The sequence below is a fragment of the Phalacrocorax carbo genome, chromosome 4, assembly GCF_963921805.1.
Source record: "Phalacrocorax carbo chromosome 4, bPhaCar2.1, whole genome shotgun sequence".
In the NCBI taxonomy this organism is placed as follows: Eukaryota; Metazoa; Chordata; class Aves; order Suliformes; family Phalacrocoracidae; genus Phalacrocorax; species Phalacrocorax carbo.
This window is the reverse complement of record NC_087516.1, coordinates 13,101,451-13,127,280: the sequence shown is the minus strand read 5'-3', so window position 1 is coordinate 13,127,280 and position 25,830 is coordinate 13,101,451. Positions and strand designations below refer to the sequence as shown.

Here is a 25,830-nt window from a genome sequence, read left to right as displayed (position 1 = left end):
TTAAAGAAAGCTGTTCTTCCAGGCAACAATATCTTCAGCCTGGCATGCTAAAATGCAAGCACAAGTGCAGTCTCTCAATGGCAGCAAATGTTCATAAGGAGCACAACAGGATCACCCTGTAGGCAGAGAAGTAATGTGAAAGCAGAAAGGTTGCAGTATTCTCCTGATTTCTGATCACCTGCAGTTTGCAGATTAAACTCATTCAGAAACCAGTAAGCAGCTTACTGAGTGCATATGTATGTGTATACATCCTCTCTCTATGATCAGTATATATATGTAGTCAGTGTAAATATAAACTTGTAATCAGTGTATATGATATTTCTATCAGTGTTTAATTTCTGACCTCTGAACAGCTAGAGTTTACTTGCTAAAGCCTCTTGAACTTTTCTTGGAGCTTAAATGCTATAACACAACCAGTTAGAACTTAAAAAATTCTGTAATAAGTGTTCAATTGCAATAAAATCCAAAAAGTTGAAAATAGTAGTTACAAATTATTGATGCTGAATTCCTTTCCATTTGGAAAGGCCACTTAAAACTTCTCTCTAATTTGCATTTTATTGATGTAGAACTGTAATATTTACAAACCTTAGGTGAAATGGGAGGCAGAGATGAGAACTTGGGGTTTTTTTGTGTTTTTTGTTTGTTTGTTTTGTTGTTTGGGTTTGGTTTTTTTTTTTTGGAAGCCCAAAGAGGACTCGCTATTTTGTCTCGCTGCTGAACAGTGTTTCCTGCAGATGCAATGAGACCTCCTCCTACTGTTTCATTTTATTTGCACTCAGTGTCTACATGGGGGGTGAAAATCTCAAACCCTTTAAATAAGAAGTACTTGAAATCATACAAAACAGCTAGTGCACACTATGACTCATCTCATTCCAAATGGCCACGATCAAACCCTTTTCCCCAGGAGAGACAGCTTTTCCTGCCGGCCTCCAGTGCTTCCCATTTCAGCTGTAAAGTAGGATGCTCTGATGGGAACTGCTTTAATGCAGGTTCTTTTCAAGCCTGGAGTCAAGGTTATTGGCATCCTCTGCCTCTGAGATGGAAAATAAATCTCATGATCTGGAACTCAAAGAAAATGTTCCTTGGATTTCCTTGCAAGCAATAATCCCTGTTTTTAATTGGGAGGCAAAACTTTTAACAGATTATTTTTATTAGGCCTCATGTTCCATGAAGTGAAAGAGCAATCTGCATAGCAGCAGCCCTGTATTCCAGTGGTAGTGAAAGAAATGCTTGGCATGCGCAAAAAGGTTGAGCAGAGGTGCATTTCAACGGTGCTAAATGTTTTTAGGAAAATATTGCTGATGTGCTGTGTTGTTGTTGGTTTGGTTTTTTTTTTATGATGTACATATTCCTCTAAAGGAAGAATAGGATGCATTTAAATAAATGAAAACTACTAGATACTTCACTACCAGGGCTATTATCTGTTGCCGGATTCTTCACATTTTTATTTAAAGCTGTAGAGTTTTCATATTCTGAGCACTTATTTGGGGAAATTGCCAGGCAGTTCAGAGTAATTTCAGGATGTTTGGAGTTTAAATTCACTCTATGCTCCAGCATTTTTTTTTTGACAAACAATGTTAATACGTTTCGTCGGGAGAGAAATGTCAGAAACGTCACTGTTTCCACTGAAGCCGACGTCCCTGCATGATGGTATAGACAAACAGATGCCCGCAGTTCTCATGCAGTATTAAGTTGTCTTGGGTGATGTTCTTCCCTTTGCCCTCAATCCCACTCTAGCATCACATGCTTTATAGCCCCTGTAGGTGTGCGTGGCCGCTGTGAGCTGGATACAGCAGGCTGTGCTGTGACCACAGATGCGCTCTGGTATTTTTTTAATATAGGAGATGCACACCTCTTGAGGATTTTTGTGGGCAAAGAAGTTCAGCCGCTGGAAAATGAAAGATAGCCTTGCCAAGGACAAACCAAAGTAGCTTTGTCATTTTACAGCATGCAGCTTTTTATTTGATGAGGAAAATACTGTGTTGTAGTTTGGTTAGTCTGGATCTGCAGGTTGGAAGGTTGACTGGAACTTCTCAGAGTCCCTGTTGTCAATAAGTACCCTGCTAAGGCTGGCCTTGTTTCCTAATTTCCCTTTTAAATGCAGTTGCAGTGAATTCTTAACTTTAGAGCTTGCAATCTTTCTGCTGAACTTGTTACATGGGTGGTGAACCTTCAGCTGTGAAATTCTGAATGAAGGGTGTTGCAGGGACACAAAAACCTGAGCTAATTTCCCCTTGTTTTTGTCCTCCCCCTGAAAAAAAGGATGAAGGGCTTTTCTTACAGCATCTCTAATGAGTTGTTAGGATTCTACATCTCCCTCTGCACCTCACAATACAGAGTAAACAATCAGGACTGATTCTACCTTAACAGGAAATATCTGTGTTTCCAGGGGAAAGGAGGATCTTGAATTTACTTGAATTCCTTAGCAGCTCTGAGTAATTCAAGACATAGCACATCCCATGTAGATCTGATAGCTGCACTGTGTATCAGAGAAACACAATTAAATTTAATAAAGTGTAGATTTGAATCACAGTTTGGCCTGAATGTAACCTTCAAGTAAGTATCTTATATTAATATTTACAATTGATATCAATCATTGCAATTAGTAATATCACTAAGGAGACAGAAGCAAAATAGTAACCTCATTAAAATCCTCATTTCAATAATGTAACGTGACTCAGGCATTTGAAGTGAAAAGGGATGCACGTTGATTAAATTTGAAAAAAAATTTTTTTGAGTCTTTTTCTTAAAAAAACTCCTTATTTGATTTGTCACTAAGGTTTAGTGTTACCTGTGGTGGAAATGCAGAGCTCCATTAAAATAAATAGAGATGAGGGGAACTAATAGCTGGAAGATCTAGTCTTGAAGCAGACTCCTCCTGGAGCATGTTGGGTTACCATTTATCTCTGGGGTTGTGTGTCTTGCAATTTAAGTATGATTTTGCATAACTTAAAATCATTAGGGATTAGGAATATTTGTTAACCATAAAATAAATGATGATACTATTATATGTAATGTTCATAGCATCAGGTGTGGCGGAATTGTAATGATCAAAATACTCAAGTTTTCAGGTAGGTCCCTACTACTTTAATCAAAACAGCACTATGAAATAGAAACATTTAATTTCATATAGTTGTTATGATCTTTCTCCTAACTTAGACAGTAAAAGAGTACAAATAATTCTCACCACATCTTAGCCAAGAAATGCATGTTTAAAAATAGGTTCTTAGTAGTTCCTACAGCATTCTGTATTCTTCTGCCAGGAATACTCTGTTCTGATCCTGATTATTTTCGATCTGCAATCATATAAGCCATAATGATAATGAAATATATTTGGTGCTCTAAGGAAATATCATAAGCCAGAGAGTAGAAAATTATGTCAGTGCTGTCTCGGGCTTTGCAAGCTTAACAATGTGACCCGTCTCATGACTGAAATATTTGAAAAACACTGTCTCACAGATTCTTTCCCAGCTTTTCATCTTAGACAGTCTCTCCATCTTTTTTTTTCCTCTCTGTTTCAGACTTTCTTAATTGGTACAAGTCCTAGTGCACAGAAGTCTCATCTGAATGCATCATGCAGAATCTTCCTGGCTGTAGCAGAAATGTCTGCCCTGTTTTTTCAGTTTTCATTTTAAACCCCTACTACAGTAATTAAGGGTTCCCTTCTGTTTATATCGTAGGGCTTGCATACAAAGAAGTTAATAATTTTCTGTCTGTCAGTTGTAAACATGTCTTTTCTGTTACTAAAAAACATATTTTTTGTAGCATCGAATGCTGCAGTTGCCTGATTCTGTTGGCCATCTACATTTGTTAAGTGCAGAAAAGTATGGTTTGCAAAATACTAGGTAAACTGGGATTTTTAAGCCACTGTCTTTGGTTCTTTGCTATCAAGAATATCCATTACTCCCTGGTTTTGGTGAGATTTCCAGCCCCTGTTCTGGTGTTTACAGTGTTGGGTTTCATTTTCGGTTTGTTGTGGTTTAGTGTGGGGTTTTTTTTGGTGTTCTCTCCCCTCTCTCTCTCTTTCTCTCCCGTTTTTCTCTCTCTCTCTTTCTCTCTCCCTCCCCTTCTCTCTCTCTCTTTCTCTCTCCCTCCCCTTCTCTCTCTCTCTCTCTCTCCCCCTCCCCTTCTCTCTCTCTCTCTCTCTCTCTCTCTCTCCCCCTCCCTTTCTCTCTCTCTTGTAATTATGCACTCTCTTTGGCTGGTCAAACTTTTGAGGAAGTCTGGTGAATGCTTCTTTTCCATCTCACCACTGGGCACAATATTTGATCTCGAGGTTACCCTTCTAGAGGGGTATTGTGTTTTGTTCAGGCTGTTAGCATGCTGAAATAATTGCTTATGGAACAAGAAAGAAACCTGTACTCAGTCTTTCGGAGTTTCTGACTCATTTTTCCAATCAGATCATTACCGGTAGAGTTGCTTTTCTCCTAGAACCTTAATGATGTCCCTTATCCTCAACATAGATGTACAGGTTTGGCTTCCCTGGGCCCATGAAGATGGATCACAAAAGCTGTTGTCCCTTGGGTGCCTGTTTCACGAGTATGGAAAGGTTGGCTTGGCTTTTTAGTTGGAGAGGTTGCTGTGTCTGAAAAAGCACTTTTTTTGACTAAGCAAAGATTGAGCAATCCAAAGTTATTTTATGTACATGTAAAATAATTTCCTCTTCCCTCCTCTTCATGCTGCTCATGGGTTAGGGTCTTGCAATATTGTAAAATAATACATGTGCTGTATGGGATTTAGACTTTATACGGGGTTATCTAGATGACTTCTTTGGGGCGGGGGTCTTTGGGCTCAGTGTTTGAGCAGCACGTAGCACAGTGGATTTAATTTGAGACCTAATGAGCAGCATCACTGTCGAAACTAATGGTCTGTTAAAGTTCAGGGGCCAGCCTAAGTGTAAAAAAAAAAAAACACCAAAAAAACCACCAGATCTTTCTCTTTACCTATCTTGTACAAAATCTTAGGTTCACTGTCTTCTCTGATGATCTTTGCATTTAAATACCTCCAGATAAATCAAAAGTAGAATATACAGAACAATTATAGAGGAGACACAGGGCTCCATACTACTCACCAGAGTAGTATGGCCTTCCCTGTCATTCCTATTTATTTTCAGATGCTTTCACATCACTTTCATCCTTCCCCATCAATTAAAAAATCAGCTATTTCCGTTTGTTTTTTTTTTTTTTTGTCACAACGCTTCTGAGCTCCCAACCTGTTGTTATAGGCCTATCATTGTTTTCCTGGGTTTAGAACAATTTTCCTTCCCCTGACTGGACTTTCATCACTAACTGGGAATTTGACTGGCAGGAGAAATTATAATAATTTTCTAGCTTCTCTTGCCAGTGGTTTGGAAGAGAAATTTCCAAGCCATTGTGCAAGGCTAATACCTGTATGTACCTTATACTGGGATTCTATATATATTTGGTCTTATTACTGCAAGCTTTCATTTCCTGATAGCTCCTGCAAGTCATTCCTTCACAGGAGATGTTTTGGCACCTTAAACTTTGTTTACATCTGGATATCGTGCCTGCAGACTTACCGAAGAAAGATGCTGACTGATTAAAAGTAGTCCTTTTGTATTCCAGTTGAAGAATTCACCATCTGTGATCTGTAATTACTTCTCACTAATTAGATATAACAAAGCTCCATAATGCCAAGTTTGAGGAAAAAATTATTAGAAATACGATGTAATATATGGCTGATGGTTTTTATTGCTTAACTGTAAACAAAATGTTCCTGTTATATCCTGAGCATCCATAGTATCCTACCCCGTAGGTTAAAAAAATTATTTTTCAGTCATTCATGACACTACTTTGGTTGCTATAGTAATACCAATTTCCTGTCTCAAATTATTGTATTTCAGAGGTACGTGAGGCCTTTTAATCTCACAGCCCCCACCCTCCCAACCCCCACCCATTTCAGTCTTTGATTTTACAGATGCTCTTACTCAAGGACTGGATTTCCTATACTGTTGGTGTACCTTTTCCACTATCTGATGGAAACCAGAATAAATATATACCTTTCCCCCATAGGTCTAATGAAGATTCCCGCTCCTTTATTGGTACCCTCACTGAACATTGCTTTATATCAAAGCCTTACAAAACTTATATTTAGTTTTCTTATGGGTCGATAAGTTAGGGAAGCACAGGCTGTTCACCTTGACCAAATCAAAAGCAGCTGCACCCAGCTAAGTGGAATTTATACACTTATGAAAAGCAACTTGTCAGCCATGATAGATGTTATGTTAAGCAAGATGCTACTGAAATCCAGTATGAGAAGTCCAGTTGGGCCAAGCCTCCATAATGCGACTTAATGGGGACTAAACCCCAAATGAGGCAGTTTTCTGCTTCTGTGATATATGTAATAGAAAGAAAGCATAAAACCAGTATTGGCTGATCAATGTTCCCTTTATTTCTCTACATATGACAAAGTTCGTGTGGTGGCTGAATTTTCTGTAAGGACCAAGCTGTTTCTGTGGGGTTGTCACTGTTGGGCATCTCTGTAATGCTTCCTGCTCTCTCTATACGTCTCTTTGAGAGCTGCTCTGATTAGAGATGTGTGTGCATTTGGCCTGTTAGTGTTTTGATGGAATATTTGTTGAATATAAGGTCTAATTCCCTCTGTATTTTGTTCACCTTCCTGCAGTATAGCATTGCCACTGTACCCTCGATCATCAGCATATGTGGAATTTGGTATGTTTCATGAGGTGTGTAGCCCTAAGCAGCCTCAGTTCAAAGGTCTGTATTGCTAAATGCCTTTCTGCTCAGGAAACACTCATACAAATGAATTATGCCATTTCTGATACAGATCACATACTGAAAACTCTGTGGAATCGGACAGACTGCTAGAGTTTTGAAGCAGCAGGAAAAAATCGTTACTGAATAGGTAAAAAGGAAAAGATTCCAGGTGGTATTACTGGATTTCCAAATGGGAAAAAACTGTGTGGGGGAAGGTGCATATAGAAGACATTCAGGAAACTCAGGAAGAGGTCTGTGTGGCTGGAAGCAAGTGATGTGTTTGTATTTTAGCAGGTAATACATGCTAAAACTGTAAGAGAAATGGGAAACAAAGAAGAGGGATGCGTGTGGATCCCAGGGTGAATTCACATCCCATGGAATTATACACAAATTAAGCAGGGTGGCAATGATGTTTGCATAACTGAGAAGCAATGCACAATACGCTCTTCTTTATTAATGTTTTTCTCATTTATATATGCTATTCTACCCCATTTTCTTTCTAACTTAGGCTCTTTTCTGACTTCTGTCCCTTGAGTGGCTGTCTAGCATGGTGGATGTATGCTGTTTGTTCAGCAACATTCCTACTTTTCTGAATTCTGTCCCACGTGTGTTTAGCATAATCTTCGTTTGCACTTCCACTTGCTGCCCGCTTGTTTAGCTTTTTGTCCCAGGCCATTCGATCAGCTCTACTTTTTTTGTGAGGGGAAAAAATTTCTTTCTGTGGTAGAAGTAGTTAAGTCTCCTATGCTAAAATAATCTGCTTCAGGATACTCCTGATTTACTCTACTATTTTTCCCTTGAAATCCATATGTGATGCTATGGATTGGTCATAGAAAAAATTTGGCTTCTCATGCTCCTTTTCCAGACAATGGAAGCTTTGGTAGCTGAACTGGTTGGTACCATGTGGGTCCCAAATCAGTACCTGCACCACACCATTAGCAGCTATTTGCTTTGGCAGCCAGAAACTTACCCTATGGTGTTGTCTTTTTCTATTTGTTCTGCTGTTCTTGGGTAGCAGCTGCTCGCTTCACTGTCTGTTTTTGGCTGCCTGTGTGTGGGCATAAAACCCATGCGAGGATCACTCTACTGTGGTCATAATAGCAGAAAATAGATGTGTTTTCATCTCTCAGAAGATCTTTAGATCTTTTCAAAGAGAAGTGAACTGTGATTGTGCAGGGTGAAAAGGGTCTTGTGCTTTTTAACTTCTATATGATAACACAAGGGACAACTGCATTTCTTTCTTCTTTTTCTGTTCCTTTTATTGATGCTGGAAATTCAAGGCTCCTCTGGCTCAGGGGAATCCACATGGTTTATCTTTTCTCTTTCTTTTGTACTTATTTGACTTCATAGCAATGATTGGTTTAAAAGTATTTTTATTAGATTTTTAACATTAATGGAATTGTGGTGCTCAGCTCAGCTGCCAGTGTATGCTGTAGCCACCTCTCAGAGCCTGGAAGAATATTGTAGAACATGCTAGGAAGAGCAGGTTAACCAGTGTCTGAAAATTTTTAAACTTTAGGTTTTCTCATGCTTTTTAAATTTGATGTGGGAATAGCAAACCTAGATTAAAAATTATGTAAAATTGCGTATTTCCCTGGTTGCAGCCAAGGTAACATGTCAAGCCAAAAGATGAAGCAATGATCCAGAAACATCAATCAGGAAATGGAAGTGGGAATGGGCATACCTATGAAATAGATCAGGCCCGGACCCTGTGCCAGAGCTGAAATGAAGATCCCAGGGCTGTGCACAAGAGGGTGCATGGGTTGGGGTCCAAGGTGAGATTGCCCAGGGCAAATAAAGCCTATTGATGCTCTCAGGACCCTGACAAATTTAACGTTCTTAAAGTGTTTACTGGGAGAATCTAATGGCCAAAGTCACTGTGAGAAGTTAGAAGTACCGAGTAGAGTTGAAAGGTGGGTGATGCTGAATATGTTGATGAGTGTGAGGAGCTTATGATGAATGAATGCTAGCTTTCAAACCAAGCAATTATGAGGAAAAATGGAGAGGAGATAGTGTCATAGGTATTGCAATGGCTGGATGAAGCCTACAGAGACCTATGACTCCAGTTCATGTCCTCTTTTAGAAAGACTTCTTGTACAGTAGAGGAGCCTGGTAAGACAAGAGGACAGGTTTATTTCTTAGAACAGCTAAAAAGATTATAACTTAATTACTCTGAAAATAGTCAATGGACTTACATCACACTTGCTACAAAAGCCTGGCTTTCCAAAATCTTTTTATGCTTTTGATCTGTGAAAGCACAAGCAGGTGATATTCAGGTCATAGTCATATCAAAATATGTGGTTTCAGACAGAAATCAAGCATTTAAAATAATAACTAATTTAAATTGCTGGTATTATAATTTCTGTGAAAGAGATGAATGCAAAGGAGATGACAGTGAAGAACCAAGGTCAAAAATCAGATTTGTAATACTATTTGACTAACAGTAAAAATATTTGGTTTCCTGAGTCATCTCTGAAGTAGAAGACTCTTGTGGTAGGGGTATTTTTTACACAATGCACTTGGCCTTCTGCCAACAGATGAGCGCTCCAGACTGATACTAATGAAAGAAATATTAATGCACCGTAGCATGTCAATTATCTTGAGAAGGTCTCCAGCAACCATTTATCACTTAAATTTCACATCTTATAGCTGGGGACCAAATTGTGTTACATGTTAGAATAGTTCTGCCAAATTTGATCCATCATTAGCTTTCATTTGTTGATAATTTGAACATGAATTTTTATTTAAGTTATGCATCTTTGTCAACTTGATGGAAATGCCGTGAATTGTCATGTTGTCATAGATGAGTGACACTGTTTCCCAGTTGAGACTCAACTGTATTCTGAAATGCCTTTAAGGATGTATGTCCCAGGAAAAAGTCCTGAGGACGGGCACTTTTTTTGTTGCATTTGGGGGGGTGATTTGGTGGTGTAGAGAAAAGGGGGTGGGAAAGGAAAAGATGACTTTTATGACTTAAATTGGATTGCCAGTTGCTGAATCACGCGCTGAAAATTGGTTGGTTTTTTTCTTTAACCTTGTTGCTATGATGGCTTTCATTGCTAGGGTTACCAGGCTTCCAAGCAAAACAGAATAGTTATTAAGGAAAAAGGTAACACCAGAGTAAATTTTCTTTATCTGCTAGTTGGGTTTCAGTGGATTGGGTGACATATCTCAGGTGCCAGAAGGCAAATTAATCCACTGAAGAGGATGTGATGCTGTCTAAGCAATGTGAACATTAATTGTCTCAGACTTCAGATAAAGGCAACCCCCTGGAGGGGTTTGACCGAGGGGATATTTCTGTGTTGACCCTCCTATCATAATATAGAGGGAAATCCTTTGGCTAAAGAAGTTAGTTGAACTTGTGCAGTATGGGATGGTTGCTTATGTTGACTAGTAAGGGGTAACATGTGGTAGGCTGTGGAAATGGGTATCTTTCTGTGTAATGTTGGACCATTGCAAAGCTCATCAACTTCTTTTCCCTGTGCAAGTCATATTTTTTCTCCTCGCCTTTTTAGAAAGCAAACACACAGCACCTTAGACTTGTGTTATTTTTTTAAAGCTTTAAAATAAAATTCTTGATGGCATGCAGAATTCTGGCCAGAGGAAACTCGGAGAAGGCTCATACATAGCAGGTTCTAATCACAGTTTAATATACTCTATAATGTGCTCAGATATTGTTTTCAGGAGTGTGGTATAAGAGGCCTGTGTTGAATAAACAGAATGGGAATAAAATAAAATATACTCAAGTGGCCACTAGATAACAAGCTCAGGTGACACCTTCAGACGATACGAATTAAAACCAAAGCAAAAGAGACAATAGAGGGTTAAACACTGGTTGTAACTCTATGAAGTGCCTTGAAAATGGAAGCAAAGTCTTATGATTTGGAAAAAAAATTTTTTTTTTTGAAAAACTATGTCTGATCAGTATTCTTGTCTACATTTAAACGGACATGGAATTCTTCATGCGAAGCTCAGGATTGCTGTGTGTATTGTATCTGTGCCTTGTGTTTAATTTAATTTACTCTTCTGAGGACCTATAGCAGTATAAAGGCCTTGGGTAGCCTTTCTCATCACTTGGTATAGTGATTAGATCCTTGCATAATAAGTCAAGAGATCATGGTTTTAGTCATTTCTCCATTATCCAGGGTATTGAGAGGTTGGCGTAGGCTTTGGTTAATGCACCTCGTCCAGGATGTGCTTGGAGTGCAATTTAAAGGCCTGTGAATCACCTGAGCTCCCCACATTTCTGGAAAGACTAATTAGCTCAGGTTGTGAACATCAAATACCTCTGTTCTGCTTCTAGACAAAACCTGAGCAAGAAGCAGCAAAAACAAGTTGTTGCTGCATCTCAGCAAATAAACCTTAGCATGTTCTGTGGAGAGCTACCCATAACCCCTTACAATTAATTGGCAGCTTGAATAATTTGACCACGGCTGGGTCAAAGTAGACAGAGTTGCCAGCGCCTTTGTCACATTGTCCCAGCGTTCCAGCAGGCAGTAGTTGGTTGTCACTATGCCTAGGAATTGTTCTGACCCCCTGCAGCAGCTCTTGGGCTTACGGTTGTTTTTTGTTACAGTGTGTAAAGTCCTGGTGTCTGTCAAAGGCTGGGAACAGGGTGGAGACAGCTGTATTTCTCTGGTACCATGCTGTATGAAATCGTGACTCTGGTTTTTATGGTAGTATCCGTGCACTGTATATATGGTGGCATACTGAGCATGATGCCATATGGTATGGAATATCCCTTTGGTCAGTTGGGGTCAGCTGTCCCAGCCCACTCGCTAGTGGGGTGGGGTGAGGAGCAGAAAAGGCCTTGGCTCTGTATGAGCACTGCTCAGCAATAACAAAAACATCCGTGTTTAATCAACAGTGTTTCCAGCACAAATCCAAAACATAGCCCCATACTAGCTACTGTGAAGAAAACTAACTCTGCCCCAGCCAAAATCAGCACAAGATTATTATTTCTTAATTTTAGTATCTCATCTACTTAATAACCTCATCTCATCTACTTAATAGCACTTAGAGTTTGCCTCATGTTTAAGTTTGTTGAAAAAAAACAAGTGTGTGGGCAATCAAAAACAAGACCAGCTCTAGTAAAAGTATTTTCTCCCCCATAATTTCAAGAATTAAAAACCGAAACAAAACCCACAAAAAAAAATACCAACAACCCAAACCCACAACCCAAAACCCACCCCAATATCAGGCAGTGTGTACGTATTGCAGGACTCAATAGCCTGAGGCACTATTTTGGTATTGTATTCAGAATGGAGATGCTCTTTTAGTCCATGTGTGGGTCTGAAACAGGGAGGATTGAGTCTGACAGTCACTGTTTAAGGAAGGTCTTTAGGATTTTTATTTTCTAATGATGATGCATATATTTCATTTAAAGTGACTAGGGACAATTTTGTTGAAGCCTATTTACTTACTAGCAAAAATCTATATGACCCCAACATGAAAAACTCCATAGTAGGAGTGGGACTCCACAGTAAAACTCAAAAAAAGTCTCCAGAGAAAAACTCCACAGTAGGACTCTCTTTACATTAACAAGCTACTTAGCTCATCACTGGATTAAGTGATGTGACTCAGTCACCTTCATTCTTGCTGTACCATGGAAAACATCTGGGTACAGACACTTGTGTTTTTGGAGGACCAGTTATGGTCAGTCACCTTAGCAGTGAGGCATAGGGGAACGGTGGATTTTTTTTTTTCTCAAATAGTCTGTAAAAATAAATAATTTACACTTCAGTTGTTATAGACTTTCTGCTTGTTTGTAACCTAAAATAATTTTTGCAGTGGAGGTGAGCCTTGGAGAACAAGAGTTACAACAAATGTTTTTACACCAAACTTGCTTCCTGCACTCTATGGAGGTTATGCTCTAACACACACTCGCGGTTCACGTAAGTTTGTTAACGACTCAGAGTGTTGGCATTTCTGTCTTTTGGAGGTTTTAAGAAGAAAGAAATTTAAATGCCAGGGATCTTTGTTACCAGCATATAACACCATTAAACTGGATCCAACAATGGGGTCCCAGACTGATGGTGTGTCTTGACGTTTTCCCCTGAACAAGAAATAACCTGAGCGGCATCTGAAATCCACAGCTGGATTTTGCAACACGGCGTGGTCCAGGCTGGTCTGGTCAGAATTACACCTGTACAGCGCTGCTCCATTGAGGATGGCTGGGGAGTGAATTCACCCACATTTCTGGCTCCACACCACAAGCAGATTGCTGTGAGGGTGTTGGTCTGTCCCTGCCTTAGGTAAGAGAAATTTGATTGCTGGAGCTGCGTAGCAGTGCATGGGCTCTGACCGCCTTTAGGTGCCCATGACTGGGGTTGCCTCGGCGCGCAGTCCTGGGGGAGGGTTTTCCTGCGGGCTCTGGGCATGGCCCTGTCTGCTCTGTTCCCCTTAGCCCCTGAGCTGTATGATCCCGCAGGACAGGAGCGTGTTGGCCAGCACAGTGTTGCTCTGTCCTCTCCAGGAGCCTGTTGCTTCTCCCAGGTTGATGTGAATCAGAAATAAGAGTTGGGCTCCGTGATCATTAATCCCAGACCAGACGCTCCTTCATCATCCAGCAGCCCAAGTGTGATCTGAAGCAGTACTGTCAAATTAGCCAGGCAGCGCAGCGTGAAATCCGTGCTGGCTCCGTGCCTGATGCTGGAAGACAGATGTTACCTGATCCATAGGGGTGATTGGAACAGTGCAGGTGGATGATACCTGAGCCAACATAAAGCTTGACAATAGAAAATTAACTTTTCAGTGTTTGTTCATCAGATTTGAACTGTCAGGGTGGGTTAACACTGATGCAGTGCTTGGGGTTTTTTTTAGGAGCCCTCGGGGTAGCTCTGCTGTGGTATCAAACTACAGCCTAACTCCAATTCAGCAGCTGTTTATGTAAGGCAGGTAGTGAAGTTTGAAAGAAAATGAGGGGTTAAATGTCCTCGACTGCTTTTCAAAGCTTACCATGAGAGGAGTTTGCACACAGTCCGTACTGTAGTTCTTCGTAAGCAGGAACTGGACTCAGCTCGTCTTAATTTTAGATTTAAAGGCGGCAGTCTGAGCATGGCTACTGATGTGCTGTCTGTATGCGGTGCTGTTGAATGAAACCAACTGCACATGAAGCACCACTAGGCACGTTGCTGGATATGTTATTTTTCTTTCTTAGCTTTAAATTTTTTAGGAAACTTTACTGTTACTTTGAGCTTGTTCCGATTTCCTTCTTTTTTTCTTTTCCACAGCGGGAACAGGGGATTTGCAGTAAAATGAGTTGTTCCTTCACATTATTGGCAACAGAATTTGCTATTTTAAGGGCAATGTTTGTAGTCAAGTAATGTGTTAGATATATTCATAAAAGAAAGGCGTGCTTGGAAATATATCTTTCCACCAAAAGGAAAAAATAGCAGAAGTGTGTATTATGCTGAGTTTTGTGAGGCAAGTCTGGTTGTAAATTGGTGCAAATTATAAGCACAATTTAAGAGCTGTTTAATAGTTTTCAACTAGTTAATATTGTTACTTCCAAATCCTGATCAGCTGCAATTGTTTCAACAGATGATAATTTTACAGTCTGCAGTAGAAGTTTCTAGAAAGTCACCTCTCTGAGATAGATGGCCATAGCAGGATCTCACTGGTGCAGATAACTTTTGTAAATTTCAAGGCTTATTCTTTACAAAAGTAGATCATTTTCTAGGCTGAAACTACAGCGACATTGTCTTAAGGATATAAATTGGTCTTAAAGATTGAGTTGAGTTCACTCCCTTTTGTGGTGCAGGTTATAACCATTAAGGGGGGACTTCTTGCTTTAATATATCTGGCATTATCCTCTTGGAGATAGGTTATCGTTAGCTTTTGTTTCTACTATGACTTACAGTGCTTTGCAGTTACCGGATGCTATAGCAGTAGAGTATATGATATTTGAGAGATTCTTTTCAAAATCATCTATAGGTATGCTGAACGGCTTGTGGACAGATGACTTTTAGAAGGTTCTTTTCAAGCCACCAATGCTTTTTGTTTGAAATGAAATGATCTGGTTCAGAAAAGGAGATGCAGCTTTAACAAGGTATAGGGTTTTTGATATATTCGTGTAGAATGTAATGGGACTTATTCTGATGCATCACAATGGACTGTATAAGTGATCACATTCATGTAACAGGAGATATTCATATAACACTGATTGATTCTCTAGAGAAGGAAAGAAAAAAGAATCAGACCAGCCAATTTTGGTATTCTGGGAAGAATTTTATCCTAACTGCAATGGCCAGTCTTATTCTTTCACACTGAGACATTCTTAAAAGCAGAAATTCATCAGTGTAATGAACATACAGTCATCTTTGCGGGGGCAAGACTTCGAAAGTGTCTCGGTTGTGTTTTTTTTTTTTTTAATAAAAAATATCCCACGACACTTCTGCTGTTTATAGAAGCATGACAGAAACACCCTCACAGCTTATCCAATTACACTTTAACACTATAAATAGATTTGAAATATTGGGTGCTTCTAAGGTGCTACAGGCATGTAGGAGATCACTTACAAAATTCTTGTGTGTGTTATAAAAGAAATCTTAGTTGAGCATCAATTAAATGGCACTTTTCTTTATTACATTAAAATTCAGTCACATTTGAAGAATTGACCCCTGCAGTAGGAATATCAGAATTAAAATACAGACTAACAAATAAAACCCTTGTTGCAATGCATTTTTATTTTTTTTTTTTAATTCTAAATTGCAGCTGATGAATGACGTTTGCTAGTCCGTGATATGAATGGAATAAAAGTTGGTTTGGAATGAATTGCTGCTGTCTAGGTCAGCAACACAGTTGTCCTTTAGAAAAATGAACTTTAGGAGCTGAGCCCTAATTTGATGAATACTTGGTATGTGCCTGGGTGCTTTGCTGAATCATGGTTTCTGTGCTGGAAGTACAGGGTTAGCTCCTCCTAATCTGAAGCCCCTTTGGGCTGTTGCAGAGTGTTGGCTGGATGGGATTCTGATTCTGGGAATCCTGCGCACTTAGACTGAGCTTTTTTGTTGAGGGAACGTCTTGTGCAGTTGGGAACTATGTGAACTTGCCTGTCCCTTCTGTGGCACAACTAGTATGTTAAACTCCTTTTGTTAAATAGAAGGCTGTGTTTCTGTGCTTCCAAAAGGTCATGATTTCTGTCCCCTGTGAGCACCCTGCACAGGGTGGTAGGGAAGGGTCACTTTAAGCTTACGGTGACTATTTGAGAAAGTCACCATTGAGGCTTGGAAAATGTTGCTCACGCAGCTGAACAAGTCCATGCTTGTTGCAGTGAGCTGCGGCCACTCGCTGCAGCTGCGTTGCTTTTCTTTAGTGTAGTGGTTTTTGGTTTTTTTCCCCCCTCTCCCTTAAGCTATGGGTCTGTTTGCTCCGAAAGGTTCTGAGGTCTTCTCTGTGTGTTTGTGCGCAGTTTAACAACAAAAATACTTTGTCAGTGGCTTTTGGGTTTTTTCCTTTTTTTTTTTTTTTTTTCTTCTTCTTCTTCCTTTTTTGATCAGCAGCATTGATTAAGACAGCAATTCAGGACATTTTTGGCCATTAGCCTCCATTGTGGTTTTCACAATACACCATTATTTTCTTTCTTCTTCATAGCAGGCTACTAGCCCAGACTCCTTCCACTTCTGCTGCAGTAGCAGGATGGATTTAACAGAAATCTCTCTGGGCTCAGAAAGAAAAGTGAGTCATGTCCCCTTGCTCATCCACTCATGTACCTCTTAATAAAAAGAAGTTTGTTTAATCATTGTGTTATGAATGCAGGGTATAGATTCAGTCATGTCTTTGCAGTTTTCATTTGCAATGAAATTAGTTTGCAATTTCATTGCTATTTTTCATTTAAGCTAATGTGTACAAAAGAGTTAATGTTATCATAGAGTCAAGTGAGTGCTCAGGGCAGACCCTGCTCGCTCATCCTGCTATAGCAGCTCTGCTGCCCGGTCTGGCTGCTCCACCTCATTGCGGTAGGAGATGTGAAAGATATGCTTTGCAGCTATAGCCCTGGTCGCTCTGGGAAACCACGCACCCTAGCTAAAAATAGTCTTCTCTAAGTTAGCAGCTTTGCTTGTAAATACACAGGCATGAGAAGCCGATTTGGGTAGTAAGAGATTCCCAAGGTAGACTGGGAACTGGGGCTGTCTGGGATGAGACAGACAGGAGAAAGACAGAGATGACAAAGATGTGGTGGTTTTACTCCTAGCATTGCCTGTCTATGGAGTGCTTGATGTTGCATCCTCTAATTTTGCTAACCACTGTGTATTTCCTTAAGATCTCAGTCAAGGTCAGAATTTCATCCCACTGCATGCTTTACAGATGTATGAGAGAAAGCATTCGTCCAAAAGACAATGAAGTTTTAGCAAACCAGGACTATGTTAGGAGAGCAAAGGATTATTGCATCTTTGCTCTGCTCATGAGGAGTTAAGGTGAAAGAGACTTCCTTAAGCGGCTGAAAATCTACCATCAGAGGAACTTGATCTGAATTTTCTGTGTCCAGGAGGTGAGCCTCCAGACCAGTTCCCCTCTTCTCCTTCTTCCCTTTGGCCTGGCTTCTTCCCCCATCCATCTGCAAAGCTTTCTGTAGCCCCCCCTTCTTACTTGTGCAGCCAAACTGAACTCATCCTGCTGCTGCGGGGAGTTCCTCTGCTGTGGGTGAAGCTGTATTCGTCAGTGTTTTATTTGCCAGTGGAAACAGCTCATTTTGTCAGCTATGGAAGATTTTCAGCTAGATCATCTGTGGTACAAGGAGGAAAATAAAGGTGGGGGTTGGGAAATGCAATAGATACAGGCTTAAGTGGTCAGAATTTAAATCTTAAATTGCCAATTGCATGGCTGGCTAGAAAAAGGAAATGTGGGAAGAAAAAGGAGGCAGTAAACATGATGATTAAATGGATCTTACTCAGAGTAAATTATAGCGTTCCTGAATGAAAGTCTTCTCTTTAACAGAGAAATCATTAAATGTTAAACTCACACTATTATTTGCGTTTCATTGGGTAGACTTGCATGCACAGAAATATCCATTTTAATTAGTGTTGAAAAGAAGTCTCGTGTACAGAGCACTGCCTGGTAGGTATTTTTATACTCTCTCTCAGTGAACTCATTTTATATGATGATGATTTCCTCTAATTTTTAATTAACGTGTCTAAGTTATAGTTGGGGAAAATGATCAGTGTTTCATTAACTGCCTCACACTTGGAGATCTATGCAAACCTAATTGATATGGTTGCTACAGGGTACTTTGTCAAAATGAGCTGTCCTGCCACTACCTTTCTCCCCTTGCCTTCTCAGTGATAGGAATTTGAGTGAAAAGCGTACTGCAACAGCATATAGTTTTACTTCTAAAATGACAGCATATGATGTGATTTTAGATTTCAATGCAATGTTTCATCAAGAATATTTCAAAACATTTTATAGACTGGGTACTGGAAGTTCATTTGTTTATCACTGGTATATAGTGTCCCCCCTTTGCAAAGAGTGTATGTAACAGTGCTTAGGAAAAGAAGTGAGAATGTTTCTTGCTCCTTCTCTGGGGAAAATTATTGGCTCAACTCTAAGCATCACAATTAAAAATATAATTGCTATTCTATAACAAATACCCCTAAATTAATAATGTTTAATAACACATATTATTAAAGCCTGTTGTTGATATTTATTGATTTATTTAACCATATATACAAATTAATTATAGTATCTCACTGGAGAAAGTGGTTGAGATGTGGGAAGGCAGGATGGTCTAGAGGTAAAGGTGGTATACTTAAAAGGCCTTGGCTCTGGTCCCAGGTCTGCCACTAACCTGCTTAATGACTGGGACCAAATCAGTGGGTACAACTATTGGTGTAATAAAGTAAGTCATTCTGGGGGAGGGAAGAGATTGTTATCAGTCATACTCATTAGTAAAGTGAGTATATTCACACTAAATATTTTGCAATGGGTTTAGGTTAAGCTGTAGTTATTGTAGCTATAGGGTTTCTGTTGCCATACTGTGATAATGAGAAAAGATATGAAAACAGCAAAGGTAAAAAAGAGCTGAAACCAAGTAATGTGCTCAGTACTCTGCCCACGAATTATGCCATGAAACTGAGTTAGAGATTGTAAAGTCTGAGCAGAAATGCTATCTCTGAACTTGCTTTATCTCAGGAAAAACAAGACTTTGTACTGTCTGCTTATCGTATTGAGAAGAGCTAACTGCATTAGCAGTAGTAGAGTTGATACATTATAAATTATTCAAATATGTTTCTATGAAGTCATTATTAAAAGGAGAATAAAAACTTTGTTTTCTTTACAAAGTGGTGAAAATGGTTATGGTATTAAAATATACTTGGTTTCCTCTGAAGTTTTGGACTTAGAAATTTGATCAAGAAATCTTATGACTTAAAATATGATATTCACATGAGATACTAAGGAACATGAGATTAATTTAAATTAAATTAAAATTAAATAAAAAATTAAAAAATAAATTAAATTAGAAGCAGTTTATGTGACATAGAGTTGCAGGATAATTGAGGTTGGAAGGGACATCTGGAGGTCATTTGGTCCACCTTTCTGCTCAAAGTAGGCCTTATAGCAAAAACAAGGTTAAGTTGTGAAGGGCCTGGTCCAGGCACACTTTGAGATCCTCAAGGATGGAGATTCCTCAGCCTCATTGGGTGTCCTGTCCTAGTACTTACTACTCTCATGATGAAAATATTTTTCCTTTTATATCCCACTGGAATTTGCCCTCCAGCTTGTGGTTTTTTTTTTCCTCTTGTTCTAGACTCTGGGAAGAGTATGTCTCTTCTCTCTAGATAGTGGAAGATGCTGCCTTAGTCCTCTCTTCTTCACTAGACAAAGGGAGCTCCCTTGCTTTTCCTTATCTGTCATGTGCTTCCTCTACCAGACTCACTCCCATCCGCCAATGTTTGTTGTAGTAGGATTCCAAAAATGGACACAGTATCCTAGATTTTGTATGTAGTTGTCAATAGAGAGTTGTGGAATGATAAATAGCAATGGTGGGATACCCACAACTCCCTGGAGGTAAGGGGACTTAGTTTACATGCCAAACTTGCCGCAGGAAGCTAAATGCAACCTGGAAGGATGAGTTACATAAATCCTTGCCTTTTTGCCTTGTGTTCCAGTTCTGAGAAAAAAAGGAGAGAAACACAGTTTGAAAGAAGAGACAAGGGTAGACAGTGCTCAGTTGTAATGGTGATGTTAAGTACAAATTCTAAAGCTTCATTTTCCTGGAGAGGTGATGAAGTAGTGAGTTATGGAGAGATGAGTGAGAGTGTGTCTTTTGATTGAAGCAAGCACATTGCAAGCCCTCAAGCTGACTGAAACACTGGAGCCACTTTAGTGCTAAGCATGATGTAATGCAGTGAACAGTTTCCTTTTTTAACTGTTTCCAGTTCTGCAATTAGGAAAGTAATCCATTGTATTATGAGGATAAAATTTATTTTTCCTCATAGGCTTTTTAGTGTTGGGTAAATATGACAGTCAGAACACATGGTGTTTCCTTAAAAGCTGTGAATTAAAATGACGGCTTAGTGTTGAAAAAAGGATCTTGGGTGTTTACAATCCAAGGCAGGTCTGTCAGCTGCAGAAGGTGGAGCGTGTTTTCCACCAGCTACAATATTACTTTTGGGGCAAGTGCCAGAACAGGAAAGACATCTCCCTTGGGGAAGCAGTGGGGACTTAATTCACAATTTTGTGAAAATTCATTACCTTAGTTTCTAGGCTTTTGTTCTGAATCCAGTGCCAGTCAGTACTTCCTTATTTTCAATCACTGATATGGACACTGATGTGAATTTTGCTGTTAAGTTTACAGACGGTACGAAAATTGCTAAAATAATGAAGGTTGTTGCAAGGATAATCTGAAATGGCTGATAGGATGATGACGTTCCAGCAAAATTCATTTTAATATAGCCAGGTGAAGAACTGTACATCAGGAAGTCAAAAAATAAAAAAAAAAAACTCTCGGGGTGGAAGGCTGCTTTGGGAAGTGCCAACGCAGAAGTCGATGTAGGTTACTGGGGGGGTAGCTTGCTCAACGTGTACTTAAACTGAACTAGTATGACAAAGAGGGATCATGAGGTCAGTTCTTGATGCTGAAATTCCTATCTGTATTTGTGAACTGAACTTATAAGGTTTTTCTCTCTTTCATATATATTTTTCTTTTCCTCCTGTCTCCAGCTGCAGACTTTTTCATGACAAACTTGCTCTTTCTTCTGCAGAAAATCAGTTGGATTCTACTGGCACCTGTCCCAGGGAAGCAGAACTAGTTAGAATAATTATTGCTGGAGTTGTAGGGGGAGGTCTACAAAGCCTAAGGCTAAACAAGAGGAGACAGATTAGAAACAGTGCTTGGGAGTTTGAGAGATGAATAATGTCTGGGTTTGTAAAGTTCTTCAATTCTTGCGAAGAACCTGGTGATGTGGATGAAAAAATTATGATTATTTTTGTATGTATCTGCATTCATTTAATCCCCCCTCTGCTTGCCCTGATTTTATTAGGCATGTTTGCCAAGTGATCTTGCACTTTTAGGGGAAGAAGAACAGAATGTTTAATGTAACTTTCCAACAGCGGTACTATGATGGCTTATCCCAGAATCACTATTCACAGAAACCTGTGATGGGGCTCCTGTAAGCTGTTTGTGGGCTGTCCATAAAGGGTATATCAAATACAAGTCAGGAAATTAACTTGCCTTTGATTCTGGTAGCTGCTGTTGTTCAGACCTGGTGCCCTCACCTCAGAAGTGTCCTCAGTTCTAGAGGGCATACTCTGAAGATAAGGGGTGAGGGGTGGGGAGAAGACCCACAAAAAGTGATCCAGATGCTGAAAAAAAGCTTTATGAGGTGAGATGTAGGGAGGCCAGTTATTAATCTTATCAAAGAGGTCAAGAAGTAATGTGATTGCTATTTATAAGTACATGTGTAGGGAGAACATATTTGTCAGTAGGGGCCTTTTAACCTCCTGTACAAGGACATGACAAGATCCCATAGCTAAAGATCGAAGATAGACAAATTTACTCTAGAAATAATAAGTCATTTATGCAGACAGCAGGAAATGATAAATACTGGGACTCTTTACTAGAGGAAGATGTAGGAGCTGTATGTTTTTTGAAATGTAGGTAGCTGTATTTTGAGCAATGTGCTCTAAGCATGTTTCTGAGTTACGTGTATTTGGGTCTGGAAGGGAAGGAAGAGAGGAAGCTGAACAGGAGGGTCCAGGTGATTCGTTCTAGTTTTGGACTTTGCATCTGAGATGCCTTCATTTTATTCCTTCCATTCAAGGGCCACTTCAGTGTTGTCACTTGAGTGTTCATAATGGCTGCAAATCTCAAGCAAGATGATAATAATCTGACACCTCAGAGCATCAATCTGCAGGAGGTCAGGAGAGATCCCTTTTCCTCCTGCATGCATGCTCTAGTTGCAGTCCCATCTGCCCAAGTGCACCCCCCCAACAAGCATTATGTTCCTTCAGGGAGTTGAGGAGAGCCACAGCCTGGGATGAGACAGTGCCTGAGATAATGGATGCAAAGAACCTAGATCTTTGACTTACCATGTCTTTATAAAGAGAGACTTTTTAGGAAATAAAACTGTGTGTTGTGCTTTACAAGGGCCATTTCCACTGCCCGGAATTGTTGCTGCCTCATTGCTCTATCAAGAGACCATCTTCTCCTTACCTCTGTGTCACAGGCTAAATGGTCTTGACACTGGGAATTTTGTTCCTGTCACCCCTTCCCAATATAAGGGCAAAATATCAAATTAATTATTTAGAATCAATAAGAATATCATGCCTGTTTCTGATGCCTAAACCTTTGGAAAAGATCATAGGATCTTACACAAATAATATTAGGGTAAGTTACACCACAGGTACATCTTGGGAGCTAGAACCTATGTTTTAGTGAAACTAAAAGTTAGACTGCAAAATGCCTTACAAGCTGTCTGAGGTCCCTAAATACAGAAATAACTCACTTTACAATAAAAAGGAACCACTGCTGGGAAGCAAAATGTTTTATTTCTATAAAAACATGTATTCTTGGGTTTGTTTGGGTTAGGTTATTTTTGTTGTGGGTTGTTTTTTGGGTTTGTGGTTGGGTGGTTTTTTTAGCTCAGGAAAGAATTGTCTTGTCTATCAGCTTAGCAAACATTTACCTTGTAGCCTTTATCCACTTGGATTCATTATTAATTTAGACAGAAAACATTTAGCTTTCGTGATCATTATCTGCTATTACGTGCTATGAGGACCATTATACTTTATGGTGTTCAACATTGCTGGAATTAAGGTTGTAGTTGCAATTCCTTTAAGAAATATCTATTCTCATGGATTTGCAGCTCAATTCTAAGCATTCTTGATAGGAAACATTTAGCTACAGGCAGTTACTTAATATTTTATTTCTGACCTTTTCCTTTGGTGTCGAAAATAAAATTTTAAATATCATCTTCTGAAACTATAAAATAAACAGATTGTCTTGGAGGCTTACTGATTTTCCCCTCCCCCCTTTTTACTTTTGTCCATTCCCCTACCCCTCTTCTAGCTGAAGTAGGATGGACCTATTTCTCTAGTCTGTCGGTGTGAAATAACCATGGGAGTCACTGCAAGGCTGAATGGTAATTAATAATTAAAGACAGATCCAGAGGAATGTATCTATAATGCATTGATTTGGGGGGGGGGGGGGGGAGTAAGTTGCTTTTTCTTTTTTTAAGAAAAGTAAGACTTAGCAGCTAGTTTTGATTTTTAGACACAAATCCATTTACAAGCTGCTTATTAGTAATAATGCTGCTCCTGGGTACGGTGAGTTCCGTATTCAGTTTGCAGATCTCTCAGACCGTGTTCACGTTAGTTGGTCATGCACAGCCACAGAAGACCATTAGTATTCTTTGCTCTGAGAAAATGAGAAGAAAAAAAATAAAAGGGGAAGGACAACCTTAGGTACCAGAACACTAAAACTTGCCTGAGCTGTGATCATAGACCCTGTACATTTCCCTACGCTATTTTTCTTAAGGCACTGAGGAATAACTATTACTTAGGGACTGCCACTTTTCCAAATAGCTCAACCCATTGAGAAAATGGACACTGCTTGAGTTGGAATAGGAACCAAGGAACTGAACTGACGCATTTGAGCATCTGTTTTCCCCTTTCTGGTTGATGCATTTCTCTGATAGCATGTTAACTGCCTTTTTTTTTTTTTTTTTAAAAAAAATTCAGGGGGAATTCACATTTTTTCCAGGTATCTGATGGTTCCTGGTTTTTTTGGTGTTTGGTTCCCCCCCCCCCCCCCCATAGTCCTCTATGTCCTTACTCTGGACCTCTTCTTTCTTTTCTTCAAAAATGTTTTGGTCATCATCCTGTTATGCCTTAGTTAATTAGTGAAACTGATTAAGAGTGGTATGTGTTATACCTCCTCCCTGAGCAATGCACTTTAGGCTGCTTATGTTGTGATTTGGGGAATGGAGAGGGAACCTACAAAAAATATCACTTCAGGTAAATGGTGGTCTATTTGTTGTCACAGAGATTAAAGGATGATTTTCCTTCTCTGCACCAGGGAATATAAAGGGGACTTGATTTCTTTCCCTGCTGTTAGGGAGTCAATGCCCTTGAGATTGCATAGGTTTCTGTGGGTAGCTCTCAGAGTTGGGTGGTTTGTGAATATAGGTAGGAAATATCTGGACTGAGTTAACGTCTCCCAGCACTGAACTTTAACATTTATAATTTCTTTCTTCATACATCAGTAATGACAATGCTGTATAATTAACTAATACTGTAATGTGTTATGCCTGCTCATTTTAAGTCTCTGAAAGAAAGCTTAAGCTATTTTGATCTGTATTTTTCCTATGCGGTGCACAAGAGTGTTCATTGGGATACCATCCACACATTTGACTGTTGAAAGTCAAATTTTAGCTGAAATGAACTTTTGTTTCCTTATTTTTGACACTGCTCTTCCTGAAGAAATGTCACCGTTCTCTCCCAGTGGGAGAAAGAGAGTTCATTGAAGAATTGGCAGGGACAATAATTTCCCTCTCCCCCACCCCCAGACCTTGATCAGCTTTTGACATGCTTCTGTCTTCAGGAGGTGGCTGAGTAATCTTGAATGGATGTTTTATTCATTTTATTGTGTCGACAAAGTAAACTTCTTCAAGCAATTTCTTGGGCTGTATTGAAAGCATCTTTTCCCTTCTACTTGTTGTTGAAAAATACAGGCCTACAGCCCTGTGTAAGAAGATAATGGGATTGGCAGAGGTTGCAATATTCTGTCTGTGCTGATGAAAGATATTTTTTGTTCCAAAGTGGGGAAATTTAAGGAATTGAATGTTTAGATGTGTGGGTGACACATTTTTCCTGTGTCCTTTAATCTTGTACAATTCTTGCAAAATACAGTATTTTTTGTAAAAAACAAATACATGTAGGTGATCAAGGATTGACATGAACGGTCTGAATTAATTTCCAGTAGTCTACCTCTGCTCACTTTCTCCTCTACATTGTGAGTGAACTTTTACTTTAAGAAATGTCTAGAGAAATCTTCAGACGTGCAAGTTCCCACTATAGGATAAAAAAATCTTGCATCATTAAGTATAACCCTAGCTGTTCTCTTTAAGTAGTCTCATGTCCCTTATAACTTGGCATTTAAAGTCATACATTTGTACATCTATGCACATTTTGTGGAAAATGCAGCATGGTTGTTTTTCCTGTGCACAGAATGTATGAGACTATTGCAAATATTGGTTTTATCAAAATTGGATCCTTCCCTTCATGAAAGAAATTTCAAGATCTGATTTACTTTTAATATGTTTAGAATGGGCTTAATCCAGATTCCCATTGACTTAAGTAGGCTTTGGATTAGACTCAAAATAAATGCATGGGTATGGAAGGGTGAGGAGGGAGGAAGAAAAACGTCCATTTGCTAACAACATTGAGCTGAAAATTTGCCGTTGGGTTTGGGCTGTATCCTCTGGGCTCTGGTTTTTACTGCCTTTCTGTCATGGCATCAGTTAAACCCCGAACTCAAGAAAAACAGTTTGCAAGAATTACAAGGTTCAGATTTTTTCTTTGTTTTGGGATAAGGTAATTTCCATAAGAAAAAGACTTTTGACTTGTAAACAGAGAAGGCTGTGCTGTGAGTTTC

General features: G+C 39.4%; 1 protein-coding gene across 3 annotated transcripts in view; it reads left to right on the top strand.

Annotated features, from left to right (window-relative positions):
- The window catches only part of SORCS2 (sortilin related VPS10 domain containing receptor 2), a 596,570-nt gene that overhangs the window by 151,422 nt on the left and 419,318 nt on the right, over positions 1 to 25,830 (top strand). The window contains exon 1 of one of the 3 annotated variants that reach the window (XM_064449079.1): positions 6,794 to 6,885. The exons of the other annotated variants lie outside the window; for them this stretch is intronic. The gene's annotated coding sequence lies outside the window, so the exon portion shown is untranslated. Of the gene's footprint in view, positions 1 to 6,793; positions 6,886 to 25,830 lie in introns of those variants that run through there. 3 annotated transcript variants of the gene reach the window in all.